The sequence below is a fragment of the Anabrus simplex genome, chromosome 1 (genome assembly GCF_040414725.1).
Source record: "Anabrus simplex isolate iqAnaSimp1 chromosome 1, ASM4041472v1, whole genome shotgun sequence".
Taxonomy (NCBI): domain Eukaryota; kingdom Metazoa; phylum Arthropoda; class Insecta; order Orthoptera; family Tettigoniidae; genus Anabrus; species Anabrus simplex.
This window is the reverse complement of record NC_090265.1, coordinates 835,086,051-835,109,061: the sequence shown is the minus strand read 5'-3', so window position 1 is coordinate 835,109,061 and position 23,011 is coordinate 835,086,051. Positions and strand designations below refer to the sequence as shown.

The window sequence follows — 23,011 nt, the reverse complement described above, 5'->3', positions numbered from 1 at the left end:
TGAGATGATTGACCCCCTTTGATAGGCACTATATTTTTTTGACTTGGCTTGGTTCATGCCATGTACACGCGCTTTGAAATAGTTCACAAAAATGACTTGAGATTCTTCCGCCGTTGACACGTGTGGCTGACGTCACGTACCCCAGAGCGTGGGACCGAAGGTAATCACCCCCTCGTTACGTGTCAAATCCATGCTATCAAGAATCCAACTTTTGGTTTAATTGTTACATTATGCATAATGTTCTTAGGGCACAAAGGTCATGGGTTCAACATGTAAATTTGAAAGTAACTTTTCATTCCGTAGCATATTCCAATTTTATACAAGGTCTTGGATAGTTTTCTTAATTCTTCTAAATCTTTGTATGGAGTCCAAACACGTAACAATCCATGCGGAAATCCCTGATCTCTGAAGGAAAGCCCACATTCTTGAAAGGTTGCCCGGGTGTTATATTGATGGTAATGACGAAAGCATAAGGTTTATAATTATATTTGAGTTTGAGAGGCAAGACAGTGTGGTGAAGGAAATTTCAATATTACAAAAAAAAAAAACATTTTATTTTCATATATTCACCTTTGCTGGTAATGCAGTGGGAATTTTTCGGTCACCAAGTATTTCAGCACGCCCGCGCGATAGGAGCTACCTGCATGCATACTTAAAGCCTCTTAGGTCTAAAGGTCTTTGAGATTTTTAAAATTAATAATGTTATTTGCTTTACGTCCCACTAACTACCCTTTTACGGTTTTTGGAGACGCCGGGGTGCCGTAATTTTGTCCCGCAGGAGTTATTTTACGTGCCAATAAATCTACCGACACGAGGCTGACGTATATGAGCACCTTCGAATACCACCGGACTGAGCCAGGATCGAACCTGCCAAGTTGGGGTCAGAAGGCCAGCGCCTCAACCGTCTGAGCCACTCAGCCGGGCAATTTTTAAATTTAACCCCCTATTCTGCCTATTCACTTCCTATTCTCACAACGGATTTCTGATTCAAAAACATCCAAGTTGGTTTCCTTAAAATGATTCAATGAATATGCAATCTTTCCGAGAAATTTCAGTTTCCTTTGAGAGTTTCAGTTACCATGTGGTATTGTGCTGGCCCTGTTGTGTAGGGGTAGAGTGCCTGCCTCTCGGCCGGAGGGTCCGGGTTCGATTCCCGGCTAGTTCAAGGATTTTTCTCTCGACGTGAGGACTGGTTCGAGGTCTACTCAGCCTACGTGATTGGAATTGAGGAGCTATCTGACGGTAAAATGGCGGCCCCGGTCTCTAAAGCCCAGAATAACGGCCTAGAATGCGTCATGATAACCACACGACCCCTCGTAATCTGCAGGCCTTCGGGCTGAGAAGCGTTCGCTGGGCAGGCCAAGACCCCTTCAAGGGCGTCAAGTGCCGTGAATTTTGGTATGTGGTCTTGTGCTCTTTTGGGGTGACATCTACATGCAAAGTTGCATTTTTGTACGTTTTAACAACTTTGATATGCTTTTTCCGGATTGAGAACCGAGGAATAATATATACAGTACATGTATGAGATTCTTATAGGTATACATAAATATTAGATGTGCAAATTAGAAAATCTGACAGGTTATTTCTCTCTAGATATAACACAGTCCGTTGTACAACTTGAAGAGCAATGGGAATATATCTTACGTTCGTGAAAGAGTGTCGTGTAATTCTGCCCTCTGTTCTCCCTCACAGGGCAGTAGCACTCTCCGGACAATGGTTAATTTCCGGTGGCAGTCCCATAGAGACTGTCCACACGCAGGACAACAAAGCCTGTTATCTCAGAGTTCTCGTCAAGAGAAAAATCTTTTGTTGCACTCCAGAGAGCTTGTGGAGCTCCAGGATTAAGGGTCGCAATCACTCATGTCGACCTTCAAGGAGCACTTCACTGGAGATATTCAGAAGACAGGATCAAGGCGCGCCATGCTCTCTTGCGAATGGCAGTGACTGAAATAAATTGTAGTGTACAATATCGGTGAGTAGTCTGTGATCACTCTGAAAAATCACCAAATATTTGTTTAATAGTAGAAGTCATCTTTCTTGAGTTTCGATTTATTTAATTTACAAATTTGAGGCTTTTCACCCCGTCTAAATTAATTTGTTGATAAAAACATTTAGGCAATTCTTGAAAAGAAAAACATTAACTAACAGATCTTACCTGTAAAATATATCAGTAATTAAAATCAGAATAACATGTTTCTTTCTTGGAACCATATAATCAAATTATAATAATCCAAGACGATTATTATTATTATTTATTATTATTATTATTATTATTATTATTAAAAATCATTAATTTTTAAATAATTTTAAGAAGTGTAAAAGCATGTATCGGTATGTTGAATTCTATTTAATACCCTTCTAATAATTGTTAGAAGGTTACACACATTCTGGACTGGTGAGGATTGAGGAAACACAAGAGGAGTACATCATTAAGATACTTCATAAAGTTAAGATTAGAACTTCTGTGGGACTTAATTCCGGCCCCGTGGAGTCTTCGTACACCGGGAAAGTAGTTAGTGGGACGTAAAGCTAATAACATTATCATTCCTGTTAATTATTAGAAGTCTATACACAGAATATTAACATAAATGTTTTTTCACGACTTTATTATATTTATCCTGTCTAGAAGAACCAAGAATAACGAACAACAGGATTCGTCCCACAGACCATGCGTCACCTCGTAATCCGCAGGCCTTCGGGCTAAAGAGCGGTCGCTTGGTAGTGAAGGCCCGTAAGAGCTGTAGTAACATTTGAGGGGAATAAAATTTTCTACCAGGAAAAGTTGATTTTCAAGAGCATGAGGTTTTTCTAAGGAGTGTCTAGTCCTTAGGAGATGGTACAGAGAGAGAGGATCGCAAAGCGAAATAATAGGTATTATATCTTTCTTTCCTTTATTTAATCTCTGGAAGGTCACCCAATTACATCGCCAAATCATAGATATTTACTAGAAAATAAATCCCAATTTTAACAACAGAATATCGAAAAATCAAGTTGATCAAGAAAAATTCAACTAAATTATGTCTTTCTCAATCAGTCAAGTCCATCATAACTTTCATGGCATAAATTAATAATAAAGCATGTTATAAGTATATAAGAAATCCTAAAGTCTTTCTAATGGTACTTGCGATTTCAGTTTACGCTTTCTACATAAACTAAATAAAGTAAAATCTGTAATTCCTTCTTCTAAACACATAAAATTCAAATATGAAACACTTGAAATTAAATCTGATCTTCTGGTATAAAGTTCTGAGGATTGTCGTATTTTTTGTAACTTATTATGCACTTGACGTAAATATCATAAATTAAGAGTTTATGATACACTTTCACTATGAATGAAGCACTCAGTACAAATCCTAAAGTTCCCATAAGTGAGAAAATACGACGTTATGAGAGCAGACTTATTTGAAAGCCTGTCTTTATTTTTGAGTGTCGTAAATCGTTAATTTTCCAAGTTTATTAAATATTATGTAAGTGAGCTTTTGATGTTCTTTGCCAGTAATGACACTGTTTGTAAAAGTTCGGTTCAAAGTTAGATTTATGTTTTTGAATGAAAAAAAAAAAAACACTGATATCACATGACATACGCCTTCTTGTTGAGCTCGAACAGCTGAATACTGCTCTGCAAGCAGCAATCTGGAACTCAGCTAACAGCTATCACACGATGTTCCAAAGTACCACGTTCCTGGAACTGTCCCTCGTAGTACCAAGTCCACGTTGATTGCCATCAAATCTCCGTCGATCTACGTCGTTCTCCGTCGATCTCTGTTGTCTCGAGTCAGGATTTCTCATGTTAATAAAAGAGTGGCTTTAACACGAAAAAGTCCAACTGACCAGGTTGAAATATGCACCATTTGATTTGCACTGTTAGAACAGATTATGATTGCCTCATAAATAATCACTATTCACTGGATGAGAAATATGTCGAAGCACTGCCTATTATAATAAATTACGACGATTGAAAAATAAGAAAACACACTTCCACGCATAGTTTATCTTGACACTTACTGTACACTGTCCGTATTGTCAAGAATAACTTTCATTCGAAGCACAGTATATCAAGGCTCACTTTCACAACAAAGACATAAATAGCTCTCTATCGTGGTATCTCATAACGTTCCTTCTCACTATCACAGTTCTACAAGAATTCGTGCATGAATTTTATACTTCAAAATATCACTGAATTACGAAGTTCATTATACAGTCTGTCCACACGGGTTGTTTCAAATGGTACAGTCTGTTACGATGATACACAAATAAAAGTGTTCTAGGCTCTGATAATACTCAAGATAGTCAACGTGCTACAAACTGCACTCACGATATTCTAAGTAGAAATCGTTCAAGATCATTATAATTAAAAGTAGCCGTGCTAATTTCGAGTTTGTTCAAGTCATTCACACGAAAATTGAGATATTTGTTAAGTGCAAATATTTGCGAAATATTACAAGTCTTATGACTTTGATGTTATACACACGTCTGATGAATTGCAAGTCCAACAATTTATAAGTTACTCACTGGTATTCACAGAAACTAAGTTGAACTTGCAGTCGAACTTGTAGAAGTATGACGATGTTCCGACAAGATGAATACTGAGATCGACTCGTCGCGTGCAGCATGACATGTGAGTCAGCTGTGAAGAATGCGAACTGAATTGCAACGGTCTGGTCTGCTGCTTATATTCCGTACGACCCAAGGTTGCTTGTCACGTTACTGGGGGAAGTGTGATTCCTTTCTCGTTCATACCTCTTGAATGCCGTGTTGGATTTTATTGAAATTTATACATGATTACGTTAAGACCATGATCTTCACGACGATGTATGTCTCATTTCCGTATCTTTATCGGCTAAAAAGATAGAAATTTTCCTTCTAGTACATTCGCGAGAAAGGCGTGCATCATGTGGCTGTGACGTCACCCGAAGGTTCATTGCTCGTGACGTGTCCAGCTCGTCACGAAGAACTTCGTATTGCGCTCGCACAAGATGTCCGGGAAACCACGGGAAACCATGTTATTGGTACCCGTTACAGCAATAATCGAGCTTTTTCGACATAATCACCACCAGAATTGTAACACTTTTCGCATCGTGGGATCAACTTTTGTATCCCGGTATCGTAAAAGTCTGCCACCTAGGAATGAACCAACGTGTGACACTCGTCTTCATTACTTTATCCGTGTGAAAATTGCTGCAAAAGGACAGGAATTCCTCGAGATGCAGGAAAAGAGTTAAATCACTGGAAGCAAGATCAGGACTGTACGGTGGATGATCAAGCACTTCCCAGCCGAACTCATACAGAACAGCCTTTCGAAATTTCCCTAGGAATTTTATCACAGAAATAACCTCAATGCGGCGGAAGATAGCATACGAGCCGCCATTTTGAGCCACTGCTGCTGCGCTACTGTCACCAGGCGGTATATGATTGTTACGTCATAGATCTCTCACGCATCCCCATATTTCCCGCCTAAACACGTGTACTTTACGAGAAAAGAAATAGGGCAACTTAATTTCCGGATACCTTACGTAATTTTCCAGCTTCCTGACAGGGAATCGAATATGCCTTCTTATGGGTGAACCGAATAACGCCTCGACTATGCAGCACCTCAGTATGTATGCCAGTGCTGCCAATCAAACAGTCCGAGTTCCCAAACGAACCTAGTGAACTACTGCTACTCTCAGAGAACTACGGATGTGTTTTAGGGCTTAAAAGACGAGAAAGCGACTTCATATCCATAATTCTATTATGCTCTTAATTTTAACGGGGAAATACACGAGTGCGAAGTGCGAGTGCCTGTAATAACAGTACAGGGTAAGTCACTCCGCGCTCTTACCTCTCGCTTGTATTTACAGTGTAGCATAACATTTATTGTGTGTTCTTTCTTCAGTGTATTTGTGTAATTAAACTTCGTGTGCTTTCACGCTACGAACTTACACTTCTCTGAATATGGCTAATGGAATAAACCCTGATACGGGGATTATACTAAAAGAAAGTTTATTAACATATTATTCGCAGTCAGCGGAGATAGATTCAACACAACCAATTCAACTCGGTCAACAAGTCAACACAAACCAGTCTTTAGTGAATGTTTCCTCAAATCCACAGCAACAAGCAACCTCATAGCAGCAGCATTTACAAAGACGGGAACAACATCATGTAAGTCCAGAACTTCTTAATCAGCCTTCTGTGCCTCTAACCCCATTATGACCTATTTTACAGTCAAGTAAACTTGCAGAATAGCATGCGCACGAAGCTCTTGCTTCTCACGATCCCCCGTTACAACAAGACGATGGTTTTCAGACTCCCAGTAAAAAGTTAACTGTATCAGCTGCAAGATTAAACAATAAGTACATAGTAGATCTCACAGCCGTTCATAATAAGTATGCTCCTCTTGAACGCATGTATGATAACACTGCAGGAGACAATGTTGCCCCATTAACACCTAAAGTTAACGTGCCACCAATCTTTCACCACGAAGTAATTAATTATCAGCAAATTATTAGAGACTTGAATACTGTAACCAGCAGTGATTACACTACACAACAGCGCGGCAAAGTTCTCAAAATAAATATTAACACTATCAGCGATTATCGTTCTGTCACCAAATTTCTAGAAGAATCAGAACAATTTCATACCTTCCAGGACCATACAACCAAAAAAATTGAAGTTATCATTCGTAATGTCCCATGCTCTGTTACTGACTGGGAACTTCACTCAGAGTTACAAGAGATTAACTTACCTGTACGTAAAGTTACTCGGCTTCTTTTCAAAGATAAGCAGTCCATGCCCCTCTGCGCCGTTGAATTGGACAACACGGAAGATGCAAAAAGAAGTTTTGACTTAACACACTTTCAGCCTGCCATTATTTCGGTCGAAATTCGTCGCAAACTACAAGACATCTCACAGTGTACCCGATGTCAAAGGTTCGGTCACACTAAAATCTTCTGCAAGTTTAGTCCACGCTGCGTCAAATGCCCTAATAATCATAACTATTCAGCATGCAATAAACCACGCTAAGTACCCCCAACGTGTGTCAACGGCGGCCAAGGACATGCTGCAAATTACAATGGCTGCCCATACTCTCTAAATATGAAGAACAATATCAGGCGTACAAGTACTTCTCTTTCAACACCGATGTTCACCAGCACAAAGCCCGACAATATCGTCCCCGCACCACCAGATAATAATGCTACGAACTTTCCTCCGCTACCATCTCGACCTTCGCTAGTTCGAACCCCTAAACCATCAGCATGGCAACGCCGTTTTTGCCAACCTTCTCCGCAAACCCCAGTATGTCCAGCTCAGAATCCACCGCAAAATTCTTCTCAACCTGCATCGCCTTCCAGCCTTGTCTAACAGATTATAGCATTTATTACAAATTTCATCCCCCGAATTAAATCATTTCTCATGAAATTACTCTCAGAACTCCTTATTAATGGTTGTTAGTGCCAATACTCTGTTTTCGCATCTCACATTTCTAAACTGGAACGCTAACGGTTTAAAGGTCAAACGTGCCTCCTTCTTGGAGTTCATGTCTCGCCATAATATAGATGTATCATGCATTTCTGAAACTCACCTAGTTGAAGATGAACGTTTTAAAGTGCCTGGTTTCAACGTATACAGAGGTGTTCGCCCAGCTCCTGATGCCTCTGGTGGAGTGACAGTCATCATAAAGAAAAAATTAAACATTATCCAATATTCCTGCCACAGTTAACCACTATAGAAGCTTGTGCTGCTAAAATTGAATTAAGCAATGGAATCCCTTTGGCAGTCATAGCAGCCTATAAACCCCCATCAGCTCGACTCCACGTGGAAGTTATACGATTATTGTTTCAAGACCATTCACCAACCATACTAATGGGAGATTTTAACAGCAAGAACGAGATTTGGGTCTGCCGTGTAACAACTCCTAATGGTAGACAGCTGTTAGCAGCAACTGAACTTCATGCCATCCACGTCGCTACTCCAGACGAACCGACTCACTACACATCCAACTTCAATCAACAGCTGGGTATTCTCGGCATAGTCCTAATCAAATATTTCGCATTCCCGCTTTATATGAGACCAGTGGCTGAAATTGATTCGAATCACTGTCCAGAAATTACATCACTTTCTGCTGAGACTTTCGTTCAACAAGCACGGACATTTACTCATGGTTATATTAATTGGGATAATGAAATGAAATGTCGTATGGCTTTTAGTGCCGGGATATCCCAGGACGGGTTCGGCTCACCAGGTGCAGGTCTTTCTTTTTGACTCCCGTAGGCGACCTGCGCGTCGTGCTGAGGATGAAATGATGATGAAGACAACACATGCACCCAGCCCCCGTGCCGTTGGAATTAACCAATTAAGGTTAAAATCCCCGACCCGGCCGGGAATCGAACCCAGGTCCCTCTGAACCGAAGGCAGTACGCTGACCGTTCAGCCAACGAGTCGGACATTAATCGAGATGAAAATTTATCACCAACAGCTTGACTCCTGTCTTCAACCAAATATGCCCCTAAAACTAGCGAAAACCTTGTCATTGTCATTCGACACTTCATCACAATCATATCTACTTCACTCAAAGCAACTACTGTGTCCCAAAGGAGACAGCAACAGTCACCTCTTCACTCAACATTTCCTCTCGAAATTTTACGGCTCGTCAAGGCTAAACATAAAATACAACGTCTGTAGCAGGCTCAGCGTCTACCTTTAAAACATCATAGACTAAACCAGCTTATCGGATTAGTACGCACAACATTAGGTAATCACCGTTATGCTTCGTACCAGCATGAACCAAGCCTTATTCCTCCTCTGAAAGCATCTGATACCCATTATTTGAATGATTCTCAAAAATCAGATATACTTGCAGATGTTTTTGAAGCTTCTTTCATTCCAAACCCACCAATCAACCACGAGTATAACAGTGAAATATAAACGTTTCCAACGTTCTGCCCTACAGTTCCGGAAAGAATCCAATTTACCTCACCGGGAGAAATACGAAATCTGATCAAGAACCTGCCCGTCAAGAAAGCTGTTGGACGTGATCTCATCCCTAACATAGCCTTGAAGCACTTCACTTGAAAAGCACTATCATTCCTTCCATCTATATACAGTGCCCTTCTTGGTCTTTGGTACTTTCCCGACACATGGTAACATGCAGAAATAATTGCAATTCACAAACCCGGAAAACCTTAGACACTATCAACGAGTTACCGACCATTAAGTTTATTACCAACGTTATTCAAATTATTTGAGAAAATCATCCTCGAAAGTCTAAATAATTTTTAGAGGACACATCTCTCCTTCCACATCAATAGTTTGGCTTCCGTCAACGGCATTCGACTACTCATCAGCTACTACGTATTACGGAACACATTGCGCAAGGTTTCGAGTTCAAACATCACACTCTTGCAGCATTCTTAGATTTTACAAAAGCATTTGATAACGTTTGTCATAAAGGACTATTATACAAATTGCACACAATCGGAATCCCACATTATATATACAGCATCATCTACAGCTTCTTTAGTCAGCGTATCTTTAGCGTACGTATAAATTCCACGCACTCCACACCTCGGCTCATCAACGCCGGAGTTCCTCAAGGTTCTACTCTTGGTCCAACCCTCTTCAACATTTATACCTATGACATTCCATCGCCTCCATTCGTCAACATCGCAATGTATGCAGATGATACTGCTGTCTTAACATCCCACCATTACATTTTAACTGCCACTAGCCGCCTGCAAGCCTCTCTGCAAGCAATATCAACGTGGATAGTGAATGGAGAATTTCACTGAATGTACCAAAATGTGAAACCATGATATTTACTCTTCGACGTCCACATCTCCCACCACCAATCATCCTAAATGGAACAGCCATACAATGGACGCTTGACGACAAGGCCGTGAAGTACATGGAAGTATTCCTTGACCGTCGCTTATCATGTTTTACATTTTTCCCTTACATTAATTTTAAACTTATGTATGCTTCTGACACGATATAAATAAATCATGGAAATACCATCTAAATCAGAAATTAAATCTATGTTACGCACGACTAACAAGACTGTATCCCCTACTAAACAGGAAATCGTTCCCCAAATTTAAATGTGGATTACTTCTCTACAAATCACTGCCCCGTCCATTATTCACCTACATAGTCCAGTCTGCGGAGGGGCGGATCGAACCACTATGAGATGTCTGCAATTATTCCAAAACAAAGTTATCCGTATGATCACCAACGGTCCTTGGTATGTCCGAAACAAACAGTTACATTGTGAACTCCAGTTAGACACTCTGGAACACGTGATTACAACGCAAGCCAAGACGTTCTTCAAGAAACTCCAAAATGTGCCTGGTGCTGTGTTCTTCGCCATTGGGAAACGATCAACACTTCCACGCCGCATTAAAAGTAGACTTCCTCAAGAAATTTTACTTTCACCAATAGAAGAATCTGAAAATGATCACTGAGTGTTCGTGTATTTAAAAAAATGTGTACACATTTCCACTCGTGTGCTATTGCTCAGTGCTTCTTTTAAACAACTGTCAATTTACTTCTCAGTGAAATATTTAGTATAAAAAGTATTTTAAAAAGTTAACTTGAAACGACAAACTGGAAAATTACTTTGTGTTTTGTGAACAATTGCTCTTTTTCCTCTTTTATGTGTGTGTGTATCTTTTCCAGCACTTTTGCTTACAAACTTTCCTCACTTATTCTAGTTACAGAAGGGCCTACAGGAGGTCGACTTCAAATCACGTCCTTAGTAAGTGATTATTTTTGCCTTGTATTATTATGTACTAAGATTTTTGTTTGTTGTTTGTTTGCTTGGTTTTTTAATCTCTTATCAATAATCTGATATAGCGTGCACTCATGCTGGACGATTAAATACTACATTAAAAACATAACGGTACAGACGTGTAGAGGTTCAATGGAGTATTTTCCGTGAATAATAAACTTTAATTTCCTGTGGCCATTCCTACCCTGAAGCAGTCCCTTCAACTAGGGTGGGCGGCATCTGTCGTGAAAGGAAACTGCGTGTTTTATAGCGGAGAACAGTGCTGTGTGTGGTGTGTGAGTTGCAAAAATGTTGGCGACAGTACAATCACCCAGTCCCCGAGCCAGGGAGAATAAACATTTAAGGTTAAATCCCCAATCTGGCCGGGAAATGAACCCGGGGCCCTCTGAATCGAAGGTGACTACACTGACCATTCAGAAACGAAGCCAAATATTTTTCACGAAGAAGACACTACCTTTACGGTTTCGGAGACGTCGAGGGGCCAGAGTTTAGTCCCACAGGAGTCCTTTTTGTGCCCGTAATTCTACCTACACGAGGCTAACGTATTTGAGCACTTTCAAATATCACCGGACAGAGCCAGGATCGAACCTGCTAAGTTCGGGTCAGAAGGCCAGCGCCTCAACCATCTGAGTCATTCAGGCAGGCTATACCGACTTGATGCTAGCATTATAATAATGTATTTTCGTATTTATGGAGCATGACTATTCTACGTAGTAGAGTCATTAAAATCGTGCGTGGTCTGGCCGTCGCTATGGTGCACTACAGCGGAGAGTTTGAACTAGAGGATGTTGCCGTGACAGTTGTTCGTTAGCCCCAGCAAGAGGCGGTTGTGTCCATACAGGATAAGTAGAAATACGGTCACTGTTGTGAAGGGAAGTTCAATGTCAGCAGCGGGCTTGCCAATGTCGTAGTTTGAGCATCGGGCAAATTTCACAATCAGGCAAATCCACTGACGAAACGCATGAGGTGCAAATGCAAACTCGTGTCCTCATCCCGAGGTGGTGCAGCTCTTTTCAGGCACACCCTCATTGGAGGTGAGCTGAATGTACCATTTCAACCACATACCAGCCCTCCTGCCATTCTTAAATTTCTGGCAGTACGGGAAATCGAATCCGGGCCCCCGAGGACGGTAGCTAATAACACTAACCGTTACGCTACGGAGACGGACACGTATGGGGTGATCAAGTCGAAATCGCCCGGATAACTACGACAGAAAAAAGACGCGAAAAGACAGGACAAAACACTATGTGATCCTTGATTTCGCGTAGGTTCAGATCCCATTGGTGTCTGGTTTGCCATTTTGATCTGTATTTAACATCTCTTCAGCAAGTACTAAATGTACGTAACACGACCTAATACGTTGAAAGTCGGTTTCGATTACAGAATATTTATTTCTATAATTATATACAAGTATATACATCTTTGGTCAGATGTATTTGAGTTTCTTTTCAAACGATTTAGCTTGCTTCCCGAACTCCTCACTAATGATGTCTATAAACGTCTGTGGTTTCATCATCTGCCATACTCGTTGCTGATTCACCCTCAACATACGATTTCTTTAGGTTGAGTACCCATACAAGTGTCGCTATGGAAGTGCTAAAGTACAACGTATAATACATAATGTTGAGTGGTGTCATCTTGCTGAAAATTGCTTTACGACACTCTTTGATATAAACCCCTTTAAATATGAAGTCCTATTCAATAAGTTACTCTTCAGATATATTGTAAACGCCAAATCATCTTGGAGATCACAAGGTAAGACCCGCAGCATAGTATTGATATCCACGGGCACATTTACCACTTGTTCACACAGACGCTCCCATCTTTCGAAGAAACGAATTTCACGTATACACCTAAACGGCAAACGAGGAGAAATCAGTCTCTCCCTTATCGAACTGGAACCTCCTGAGGATACACGAAACCGTTCACTGTCGACATATGAGGTTTCCGTTTAACGTGAAGTTCACACATATGTGTCGTACATACTTTGAAATTCAATACTCGGGAATCCTAACCTACTTTAAGTAGGTAATTCTACTCGACCCATTAGGATTCACTTTTCGGGGTTGATTCATCCAGCGTATACGTTCACACACATGACAGAATTCATTGAGACTGACCGAGAAGGAATTGGTATCCATATACTGTTTAAACGACGTAATTCTCGTTTTGAAATACCTTCATTTGGTAGTCTTCGTTGATGAAGTTAACGTTGCTTCTGCACTTTTATGTCGTTTGAAGTATTTGTGAGTCAATTATCTTCATGAATTGCCTTTGTTGATCGCTCTGCTATTACCACACCTTCATCCGAACGACCACTTGGAGCTGGTTCATCATTATATTTCACGCCTTTAAGTTTTTTCCAATTTTATAACTTATTATTTGCAACCAAACGACGTTTACGTGTTGGCGGCATAATGGCGCATGACATATTCACGTGATTCATTGTTAGAAAACATAACATCAAACCGGAAACTTATTGGTTGATTAACTCAACCACTAGTAATGCTATTGCCACATCATACATGATCCCCTTCAAATAGAACTGGAGACCATATTCTTCGAAATTAAAAAAATCTGTAACTTTTTTTAACAAAGAATCAATCTATGTACTGAAATATTTAAAATAAAAATCGGATAATAAAAAACAACTTTATTTTGAAAACTTGCCCTTTTATACATTTTTGTGAATAAAATTTGGACCAGGTATGATTTCCTAAATATTCTCTTTCCATTTGATAAAGCTCTAAAAACGCGCATTTTGACACCTTCACCATTTCTCCACCTTCAACACTTTAGTCAAAATTGAGTGAAATATCTTAACATCACGTTTTTCCTAAAGTGGGGCCATATACTGTGTGATCTAAGAAACATTCGCAATGTTAAAAATGAAAACAGGGAATCTTCAATGTGGTTGATGGGGTCTATAGGTGGAGTACCTGAAGATAGCTATCGACCCCTTAAACGCGGCTGTCAGAATTGTGTGGAGAAGGTCAGTACATAGACCAATTCTTATGAAGAAGTCCACGAATAGCCGGAGAATGCACTCTCGATCACCGATCATGAGACCAGTGATGCTTATGGACTCAAGGTTGTATTTGTCTTTGTAGTAGGGTAGAGTTGTTCCATACATTTTTCCTTTTTTTCGGTTGGTTGTAAACTTACGTGTATTATTATTATTATTATTATTATTATTATTATTATTATTATTATTATTATTATTGTTATTATTATTATTATTATGTTCACCACCGTAGCGTAACGGTTTGCACTATTAGCTGCCGTCCTCTTTGGCTCTGGTTCGATTTCCGGTATTGCCGGCGATTTAAGAATGACAGGATGGCTGCTATCTGCCTCCTTTCCAGAGGGATTCACAGTTAGCGTAACAAAGTTGAGTAAGCTTCATTACAGCCCCTAATCTTGAATTAAAATAACTTGTGCTGGTTGAGAATAGAAATTAAATCTTCAGGTTACGAGATGGGCATGATAACACCTACAATACAGAGCTAGCACTAATAACAACTGTGAAACTCGGCTTGGGCAGGAACTATGATAGTAAGTTCATGGCAAGTGAAGAATTTATAGAACGTGCGACATTCGGAAAGTGACCAGAAGGCTGGGGTCATCAGCGATCACTAAAGTCTCTTCGTTCTTTCACCTCTACTACCTCGAAACGCTGCGTAGATAATTAAAGTGGTATGATCTTGGATCCTTGACACGTTTGATTTGGATCACCCACTCCATGGACTCGCCAAGGTAATAAGTCTGTGTAGGCGAAGCGAGAGCGTCTCCCAAGGCCTAGACGGTCACTAAGGGAGGAGATGACTAGAAATTATGAAAGTTCATTTTAGGACCGGTTCTATTATTTTTGAGTAATTTGCATATTGGGATATTTTTCCCTAGTTTAAATCTCTTCGAAATAATACAAGGGTCCGGAAAGTCTTCATTTTCAATATTGTACGCGTAAGTGAAGTCCTTCAAGTATGTTCGATCTAATATTTTGCAACTGTAATTATTGAATTCATTTGTATTGATAGTAATTTGATTAGTTGATTAGTAGCCTTGGGTTTATATTTCGATGCCGATATTTTACTAAGATAGCTGACTGGAGTGTATATTTCGTCTTCAGCCTTCCAGTTCTGTGAATTTTATTTCTCTTATTAGTTATTTTCTGTTCTTCAAAACGTCCCTTGAAGACAATGTTTAATTTCTTTGAGTTGGTCTGTAGCCATGGGCTACGGCTATTGCAATCTAATTTAAATTGCCTGTGATGTAGACATTTCATTTTACGCGTTTGAGGTGTATTCTGTTCTCATTGTTTTCTTCCATTTCATTTAAATTTTAATTAAATCAAGATTTAGTTATTACTTATGTTTTTCTTCACCGTACCTCAAGGTTAAACATCTTCACAAAATAGAAAAATCCCCTCAAACACTAAAATATTCAAAGGCGATCAATGTAGTAATATAATAATAATAATAATAATAATCGTATGGCCTCAGCTACCGTGTGCAGACATTTCAATTTGACGCCATCTGGCTGTGTGCTCGTCAATTTCGACGTTCCGTTTTTCTCTAGGCACCCACTAGGTGGCAGACCGAGTAAACCGAAACTCTCTTGGGCGTCTATGGCTGAGATTTAATTAATTTTGTCGGGTAAACACCAAATGTGTCACCAGAGATCTTTTACATGCCGACATCGTACGACATGGAGTGTCGAATGGACTCTTTTCCGCCCTTCAAAAATCCGACTACCTCTGCCGGGTTTGAACCCGCTATCTTGGGATCCGGAGGCGAAAAAATGATGAAATCTGAACGGGATATAATGCCAAATTTTAGTTCCATGCAGTAACTTTTTCATTTGTTTCGTATGAATTATTAATATTGTGTTTTTATTGGGACCACTAAAAGTATACATATAATTCTTTTATTTCCTTACATTCTGGGATGGGATATGATGTGATGCGATTGATTGGGTTGGTATGGAATGGAATGGAATGGAATGGAATGGAATGGAATGGTACTGAAATAGATTTAGATGGATGGAAGAGGATGGGATGGAATGAGATGGAAGATAACTAGCTCAGAAATTAGGAGAAGAGAAGCTTTTGAAATGTGGTGTTACAGAAGAACGCTGAAAATTAGAGTGGCATAACGAATCACGAATTAAGATATACTGAATCAAATTGGGGAGAGGAGATCGATTTCGCGAAATTTGACCAAAAGAAGAGGTAGAATGATAGGACACATTTTAAGACACCCAGGACATTTTCAGTTAGCTTTTGAGGAAAGTGTAGGCGGTAAGAACGACAGGGTAAAACCAAGGGATGAATATGACAAAGGGATTAAAATAGATGTAGGATGTAGTACTTACGTAGGAACGAAATATTTTTCTTGCTAGTGGCTTTACGTCGCACCGACACAGATAGGTCTTATGGCGACGATGGGTCAGAAAAGGGCTAAGAGTTGGAAGGAAACGGCCGTAGCCTTAATTAAGGTACAGCCCCACATTTACCTGGTGTGAAAATGGAAAACCACCGAAAACCATCTCCAGGGCTGCCGACAGTGGGATTAGAACCTACTATCTCCCGGATGCAAGCTCACAGCTGCGCACCCCTAACCGCACGGCCAACTCGCCCAGTGAATGAAATATTTGCACAGGATAGAGTGGCATTGAGAGCTGTATCAAACCACTCAATGGACTGATAACCCAAGCAAAAACAACATTCTGGTTTAACATTACGGTGTTTCTTATGGTCTATGGGTAAGACATAAAGGGTTAGAACAACCAACACTGTCAAATGTGTTATTTTACACGTTAATTTCTATAAATTATATTCCTTTAAATTAGGATATATCGCACTATGAAATAGAGACGTGGAAAATATTATGGACATGAGCTAGTGCCATCTTAAACGGTGTTATGTTTATCGTTATATACTGTCCTCTTGCAGTCATGAAGATCGTACCATAATTGAACAATATTTTGCCACGTAAGTGTATTTTTCTCCCTTTATTCCTTAAGGCTCTAATATTATAAGCGAGGAGTAACGCAAGACGTTATTAGCACCACAATGTTGGACTTTGCCGTAAAACGGCTCTTAGCTGCAATCTGTGGAAAAGGTCACCCCCATTTCTCACAGCTTGAAAGTATCCATTAGGGGAATAAAGCGTGACCAGGACTCTGCAGAACGCTCTAAGAATTAGCTGCGATATGGGAGAAGTTCAGCGAGCCGCTCTGCACAAGTGGCTGTGAAACTTTACCGCCAACTGGGGCGGATGGTTATATCTGGAGCATCAAGCACCATAGCTCAAATAACTTGGATAAAGGAGACATTCACAGATTACGTTTAAAAATACTCTAAGGAATAATAAAAACACATTGGAAAGTGGAAGACCCAAGGAAAGTCGTTTTTTAATTTCAATGTCAACTTCTGTTTAATGATGTAACGGTGTTGTTGATATATACATATATATGCTATTCCTTTCAACATCGCACATTGAAGGTTCTGGGCGACGGAAGGATGAGAAAAGGCTAGTATTGGGAAGGTAGCGACCGTGGCCGTAATTAAGGTACAAGCCCAGCATAAGCTATGTGTGAAAAACGGAAAACCACGGAAAACCACTTTCAGGGCACCCGATAGTGGAATTCGCAAGTTGCTTTACGTCGCACTGACACAGGTAGGTCTTATTGCGACGATGGGATAGGAAGGGGCTAGGAGTGGGAAGGAAGCGGCCGTGGCCTTAATTAAGGTATAGCCCCAGCATTTGCCCGGTGTGAAAATGGGAAACCACGGAAAACCATCTTCACGGCTGCCGCAGTGGGGTTCGAACCCACTATCTCCCGAGTACCGGACACTGCCCACACTTAAGCGACTGCAGCGATCGAGCTCGGTTAGTGGAATTCGAACCCACTACTTCCCTAATGCAGGCTCATAGCAACACGACCCAATCCGCACGGCCGACTCACTTGGTCAACGGTGTTGTATTTCGTCGCGCGCGGCCGTCCTGCTTTAAGCGTGTGTACAATCTTATATGAAATCTTACCTTATAAAAGATGCTGGAAGTGTCATACTTCATAATGAGGAACTTCATAAACACCATTAGGATTTTGTTTGTACACCAATAGAAAGAGGTGTGACTGTTCACACGACCATTAAGATGAAACACAAGCTGTGGGTCGAATAAACGATCATTCAATGATGTAAGATTGCACTCACAATATATCACTCTTGTGGCTGGAACAGCAGGTTTTAAACAATGGGCCGTGTAAACCTGTACAGTTTGATGTGTAACAGCTTTGTAGCTGTGTGTGCAGAAGAAACCGAAACCCCTACTTGTGGTAATTTTGATTTATTCGGTGACCGTTCAAGATTCGCACAAATATCATCTAGCTTTTCCTCTGTTTAATCTGTTCATGCGCGCGCATGTTTTTTATTGAGCACTGAGCTAGTAGTTCCAAAATTATTTACAGTTACGTGAATCTGTGCTCATGAAGGTGGCACTTCACCAGGAATTTGCTGAAAAAATGCATCGTGTCCTCGTCGAACCGACTCGTACTTAAAATAACTTTTACATACGAAAATACGTTGTTGCAATGTTAACTGTCTCACCATGTGAACAGCTGAGATTCAGACTGGCGACTGATGCTTGTGAGGTCGAACACGTGCACGCTCCTTGCAAGGTCGAGAAATATACGCGGACATCCCGTACAGCTGCTTAGGTCTCGGAGAGTAGAATCGCCGCTGGACGGTCTGGGATTATAAGAGAGATCCTGTATGTTCGACATTCTTGGTGAAATGCTGAATTTATTTGTTGTAATAAGGTTACACTACACTTAACGGAATATATTAAGTTATTATCCTAACATTTCATGTTGTTCCTCGCGATTGCTTCAATTTAAAATATTGGACTCTTCGTATGTTATTTTGTTTCCCGTCTTAATGGATTTCCTTTCTATTCTTCTTTTGCAATCGTGAAATATCTGATTTCGGTATCATTTCTGGTAATGTTTAGTTTTCGTGTAATTGTTTGTTGCATTTTTGTTGCCAATGTTGTTATTGCAATATATATTTTTATTTTGTTGTCATACTACTGTAGTCCTCCCCTGCGAACCTTGTGACCTTGCCGCGGTGGGGAGGCTTGCGTGTCCCAATGAAGCAGATAGCCGAGCCGCAAGTGCAACCATATCGGATGGGTATCTGTTGAGAGACCAGACTAACGAATGGTTCATCGAAAGGGGGTTAGCAGCCTTTCGGAAGTTGCAAGGGCGGCAGTCTAGATGATTGACTGATATGGCCTTGTAATAATACTCAACATGGCTTAGCTGTGTTGATACTGCTATACGGCAGAAAGCAACGGGAAACTACAGCCGTAACTAACTCCCGAGGACATGCAGCTCTCTCTGTATGAATGACGTCATGATGATGACTTCCTTCCGGGTAAAATATTCCGGAGGTAAACTAGTCCCCCATTCGGATCTCCGGGTGGGGACTACACGAGAGGGGGCGATCATCAGGAAGATGGATACTGACATTCTGCGAGTCGGAGCGTGGAATGTTAGAAGTTTGAATTGTTGTGGTGGGTTATAGAATCTGAAAAGGGAGAAGGATAGACTAAAGTTAGATATAGTTGGTATAAGTGAAGTACGTTGGCAGGAAGAACAAGAATTTTGGTCAGGAGATTACCGACTTATTAACACAAAATTCAACAAGGGAAATGCAGGAGTTGGTTTAATAATGAATAAGAAAACTGGACAGCGGGTAAGCTACTACGACCAGCATAGTGAAAGAATTATTGTCGTCAAGATAGACATCAAACCAATGCCCACCACAATAGTGCAGGTCTATATGCCTACTAGCTCAGAGGATGATGAGGAAATCGAAAGAACATATGAAGAGATAGAAGATTTAATACAATATGTAAAAGGTGACGAGAACGTAATTGTGATGGGAGACTGGAATGCAGTGGTAGGCTAAGGAAGAGAAGGTAATACATTAGGAGAATTTGGATTGGGACAAAGGAACGGAAGAGGAAGTCGACTGGTTGAATTCTGCACTGATCATAATTTGGTCCTTGTCAATACTCGGTTCAAACAACATAAACGACGGCTTTATACGTGGACGAGACCTGGAGACACTGGAAGGTATCAAATAGACTTCATTATGATTCGGCAGAGATTCACAAACCAAGTGTTGATTTGCAAAACTTTCCCTGGAAGAGACGTGGACTCTGACCACAACTTGTTGATCAGGAAATGCCATCTGAAGTTGAAGAAATTGAAGAAAGGAAAGTATGCAAAAGGATGGGATCTGGACAAGTTGAAAGAAAAATGCGTGAGGAATTCAAGGAACATGTTGCAAAAGGACTAAATGAAAAGGCTGAAGGAAACACAATAGAGGAAGAGTGGATAGTCATGAAAAATGAAGTCAGAAGGGCTGCTGAAGAAATGTTAGGAAGGAAGAAAAGATCAACTAAGAATCAGTGGGTAACTCAGGAGATACTAGACCTGATCGATGAACGACGAAAATACAAGAGAGCTAGAAATGAAGAGGGCAGAAAAGAATACAGGCGATTAAAGAATCATGTGGATAGAAAGTGCAAGGTAGCTAAGGAAGAATGGCTGATGGAGAAGTGCAAGGATGTTGAAGGTTGTATGGTGCTAGGAAAGGTAGATGCTGCATACAGGAAAATCAAGGAAACCTTTGGAGAAAGGAAATCTAGGTGTATGAATATTAAGAGCTCAGGTGGAAAGCCACTTCTAGGGAAAGAAGACAAAGCAGAAAGATTGCAGGAACATATCCAATAGTTGTATCAAAGTAAAGATGTAGATAATTTGGTTCTGGAACAAGAAGAGGCTTTTGATGCTGATGAAATGGGAGACCCAATTTTGAGATCAGAGATTGACAGAGCTGTGATAGACCTAAATAGGAACAAGGCACCTGGAATTGATGACATTTCCTCTGAATTACTGACTGCCTTCGCAGAAACCAGCATGGCAAGACTATTCCATTTAATGTGTAAGATGTATGAGACAGGAGAAGTCCCATCCGATTTTCGGCAGAATGTTGTTATACCTATTCCCAAGAAAGCCGGTGCTGACAGGTGTGAAAACTATCGCAACATTAATTTAGTATCTCATGCCTGCAAACTTTTAAGACGTATTATTTACAGAAGAATGCAAAAACAATTTGAAGCTGAGTTGGGAGAAGATCAATTTGGCTTTAGAAGAAATGTAGGAACACGTGAAGCAATCCTGACTTTATGTCTGATCTTAGAGGATTGAATCAAGAAGGACAAGCCCACGTACATGGCATTCGTAGATCTAAACAAGGCATTCGATAATGTTGATTGGACCAAGCTATTTAAGATTCTGAATGTGATTGGGATCAGATACCGAGAACGAAGAATTATCTACAATCTGTGTAAAAATCAGTCTGCAGTGATAATAATCGAGGGCTTTGAAAAAGAAGCAGCAATACCAATATAAATGGTCCGTTATTGGACATTATAAATTTTCCAGCTAGCTCATTCTTGGTTGCCAGCGTTTCGCCCTCATGTGCTAGGGTGGGCTCATCAGTTGGTACCTAGCACACTTACCAATACGCTGGCTAGTGCATACCGTGGAGGCCACTGCGTAGGCTAACTGGAGCCACCGGCAGTGCCAATGCACTAAGAGACTTGTCTCATCACTAAAAATTGATGCCTGCTTGGCCATCAGATGATATAGATGTTGATTCCCATAGGGAATCTGAAATATTTGTCCTGAATGAGCAAATTTATAATACCAATATAAATGGTCCGTTATTGGACATTATAAATTTTCCAGCTAGCTCATTCTTGGTTGCCAGCGTTTCGCCCTCATGTGCTAGGGTGGGCTCATCAGTTGGTACCTAGCACACTTGCCAATACGCTGGCTAGTGCATACCGTGGAGGCCACTGCGTAGGCTAACTGGAGCCACCGGCAGTGCCAATGCACTAAGAGACTTGTCTCATCACTAAAAATTGATGCCTGCTTGGCCATCAGATGATATAGATGTTGATTCCCATAGGGAATCTGAAATATTTGTCCTGAATGAGCAAATTTATAATACCAATATAAATGGTCCGTTATTGGACATTATAAATTTTCCAGCTAGCTCATTCTTGGTTGCCAGCGTTTCGCCCTCATGTGCTAGGGTGGGCTCATCAGTTGGTACCTAGCACACTTGCCAATACGCTGGCTAGTGCATACCGTGGAGGCCACTGCGTAGGCTAACTGGAGCCACCGGCAGTGCCAATGCACTAAGAGACTTGTCTCATCACTAAAAATTGATGCCTGCTTGGCCATCAGATGATATAGATGTTGATTCCCATAGGGAATCTGAAATATTTGTCCTGAATGAGCAAATTTATAATACCAATATAAATGGTCCGTTATTGGACATTATAAATTTTCCAGCTAGCTCATTCTTGGTTGCCAGCGTTTCGCCCTCATGTGCTAGGGTGGGCTCATCAGTTGGTACCTAGCACACTTACCAATACGCTGGCTAGTGCATACCGTGGAGGCCACTGCGTAGGCTAACTGGAGCCACCGGCAGTGCCAATGCACTAAGAGACTTGTCTCATCACTAAAAATTGATGCCTGCTTGGCCATCAGATGATATAGATGTTGATTCCCATAGGGAATCTGAAATATTTGTCCTGAATGAGCAAATTTATAATACCAATATAAATGGTCCGTTATTGGACATTATAAATTTTCCAGCTAGCTCATTCTTGGTTGCCAGCGTTTCGCCCTCATGTGCTAGGGTGGGCTCATCAGTTGGTACCTAGCACACTTACCAATACGCTGGCTAGTGCATACCGTGGAGGCCACTGCGTAGGCTAACTGGAGCCACCGGCAGTGCCAATGCACTAAGAGACTTGTCTCATCACTAAAAATTGATGCCTGCTTGGCCATCAGATGATATAGATGTTGATTCCCATAGGGAATCTGAAATATTTGTCCTGAATGAGCAAATTTATAATACCAATATAAATGGTCCGTTATTGGACATTATAAATTTTCCAGCTAGCTCATTCTTGGTTGCCAGCGTTTCGCCCTCATGTGCTAGGGTGGGCTCATCAGTTGGTACCTAGCACACTTACCAGGCATCAATTTTTAGTGATGAGACAAGTCTCTTAGTGCATTGGCACTGCCGGTGGCTCCAGTTAGCCTACGCAGTGGCCTCCACGGTATGCACTAGCCAGCGTATTGGTAAGT

General features: G+C 40.8%; 1 pseudogene; it reads left to right on the top strand.

Annotated features, from left to right (window-relative positions):
* Positions 1 to 20,138, top strand: part of LOC136873954 (craniofacial development protein 2-like) — a 29,751-nt pseudogene extending 9,613 nt beyond the window's left edge.
* The last annotated feature ends 2,873 nt before the right edge of the window (positions 20,139 to 23,011 follow it).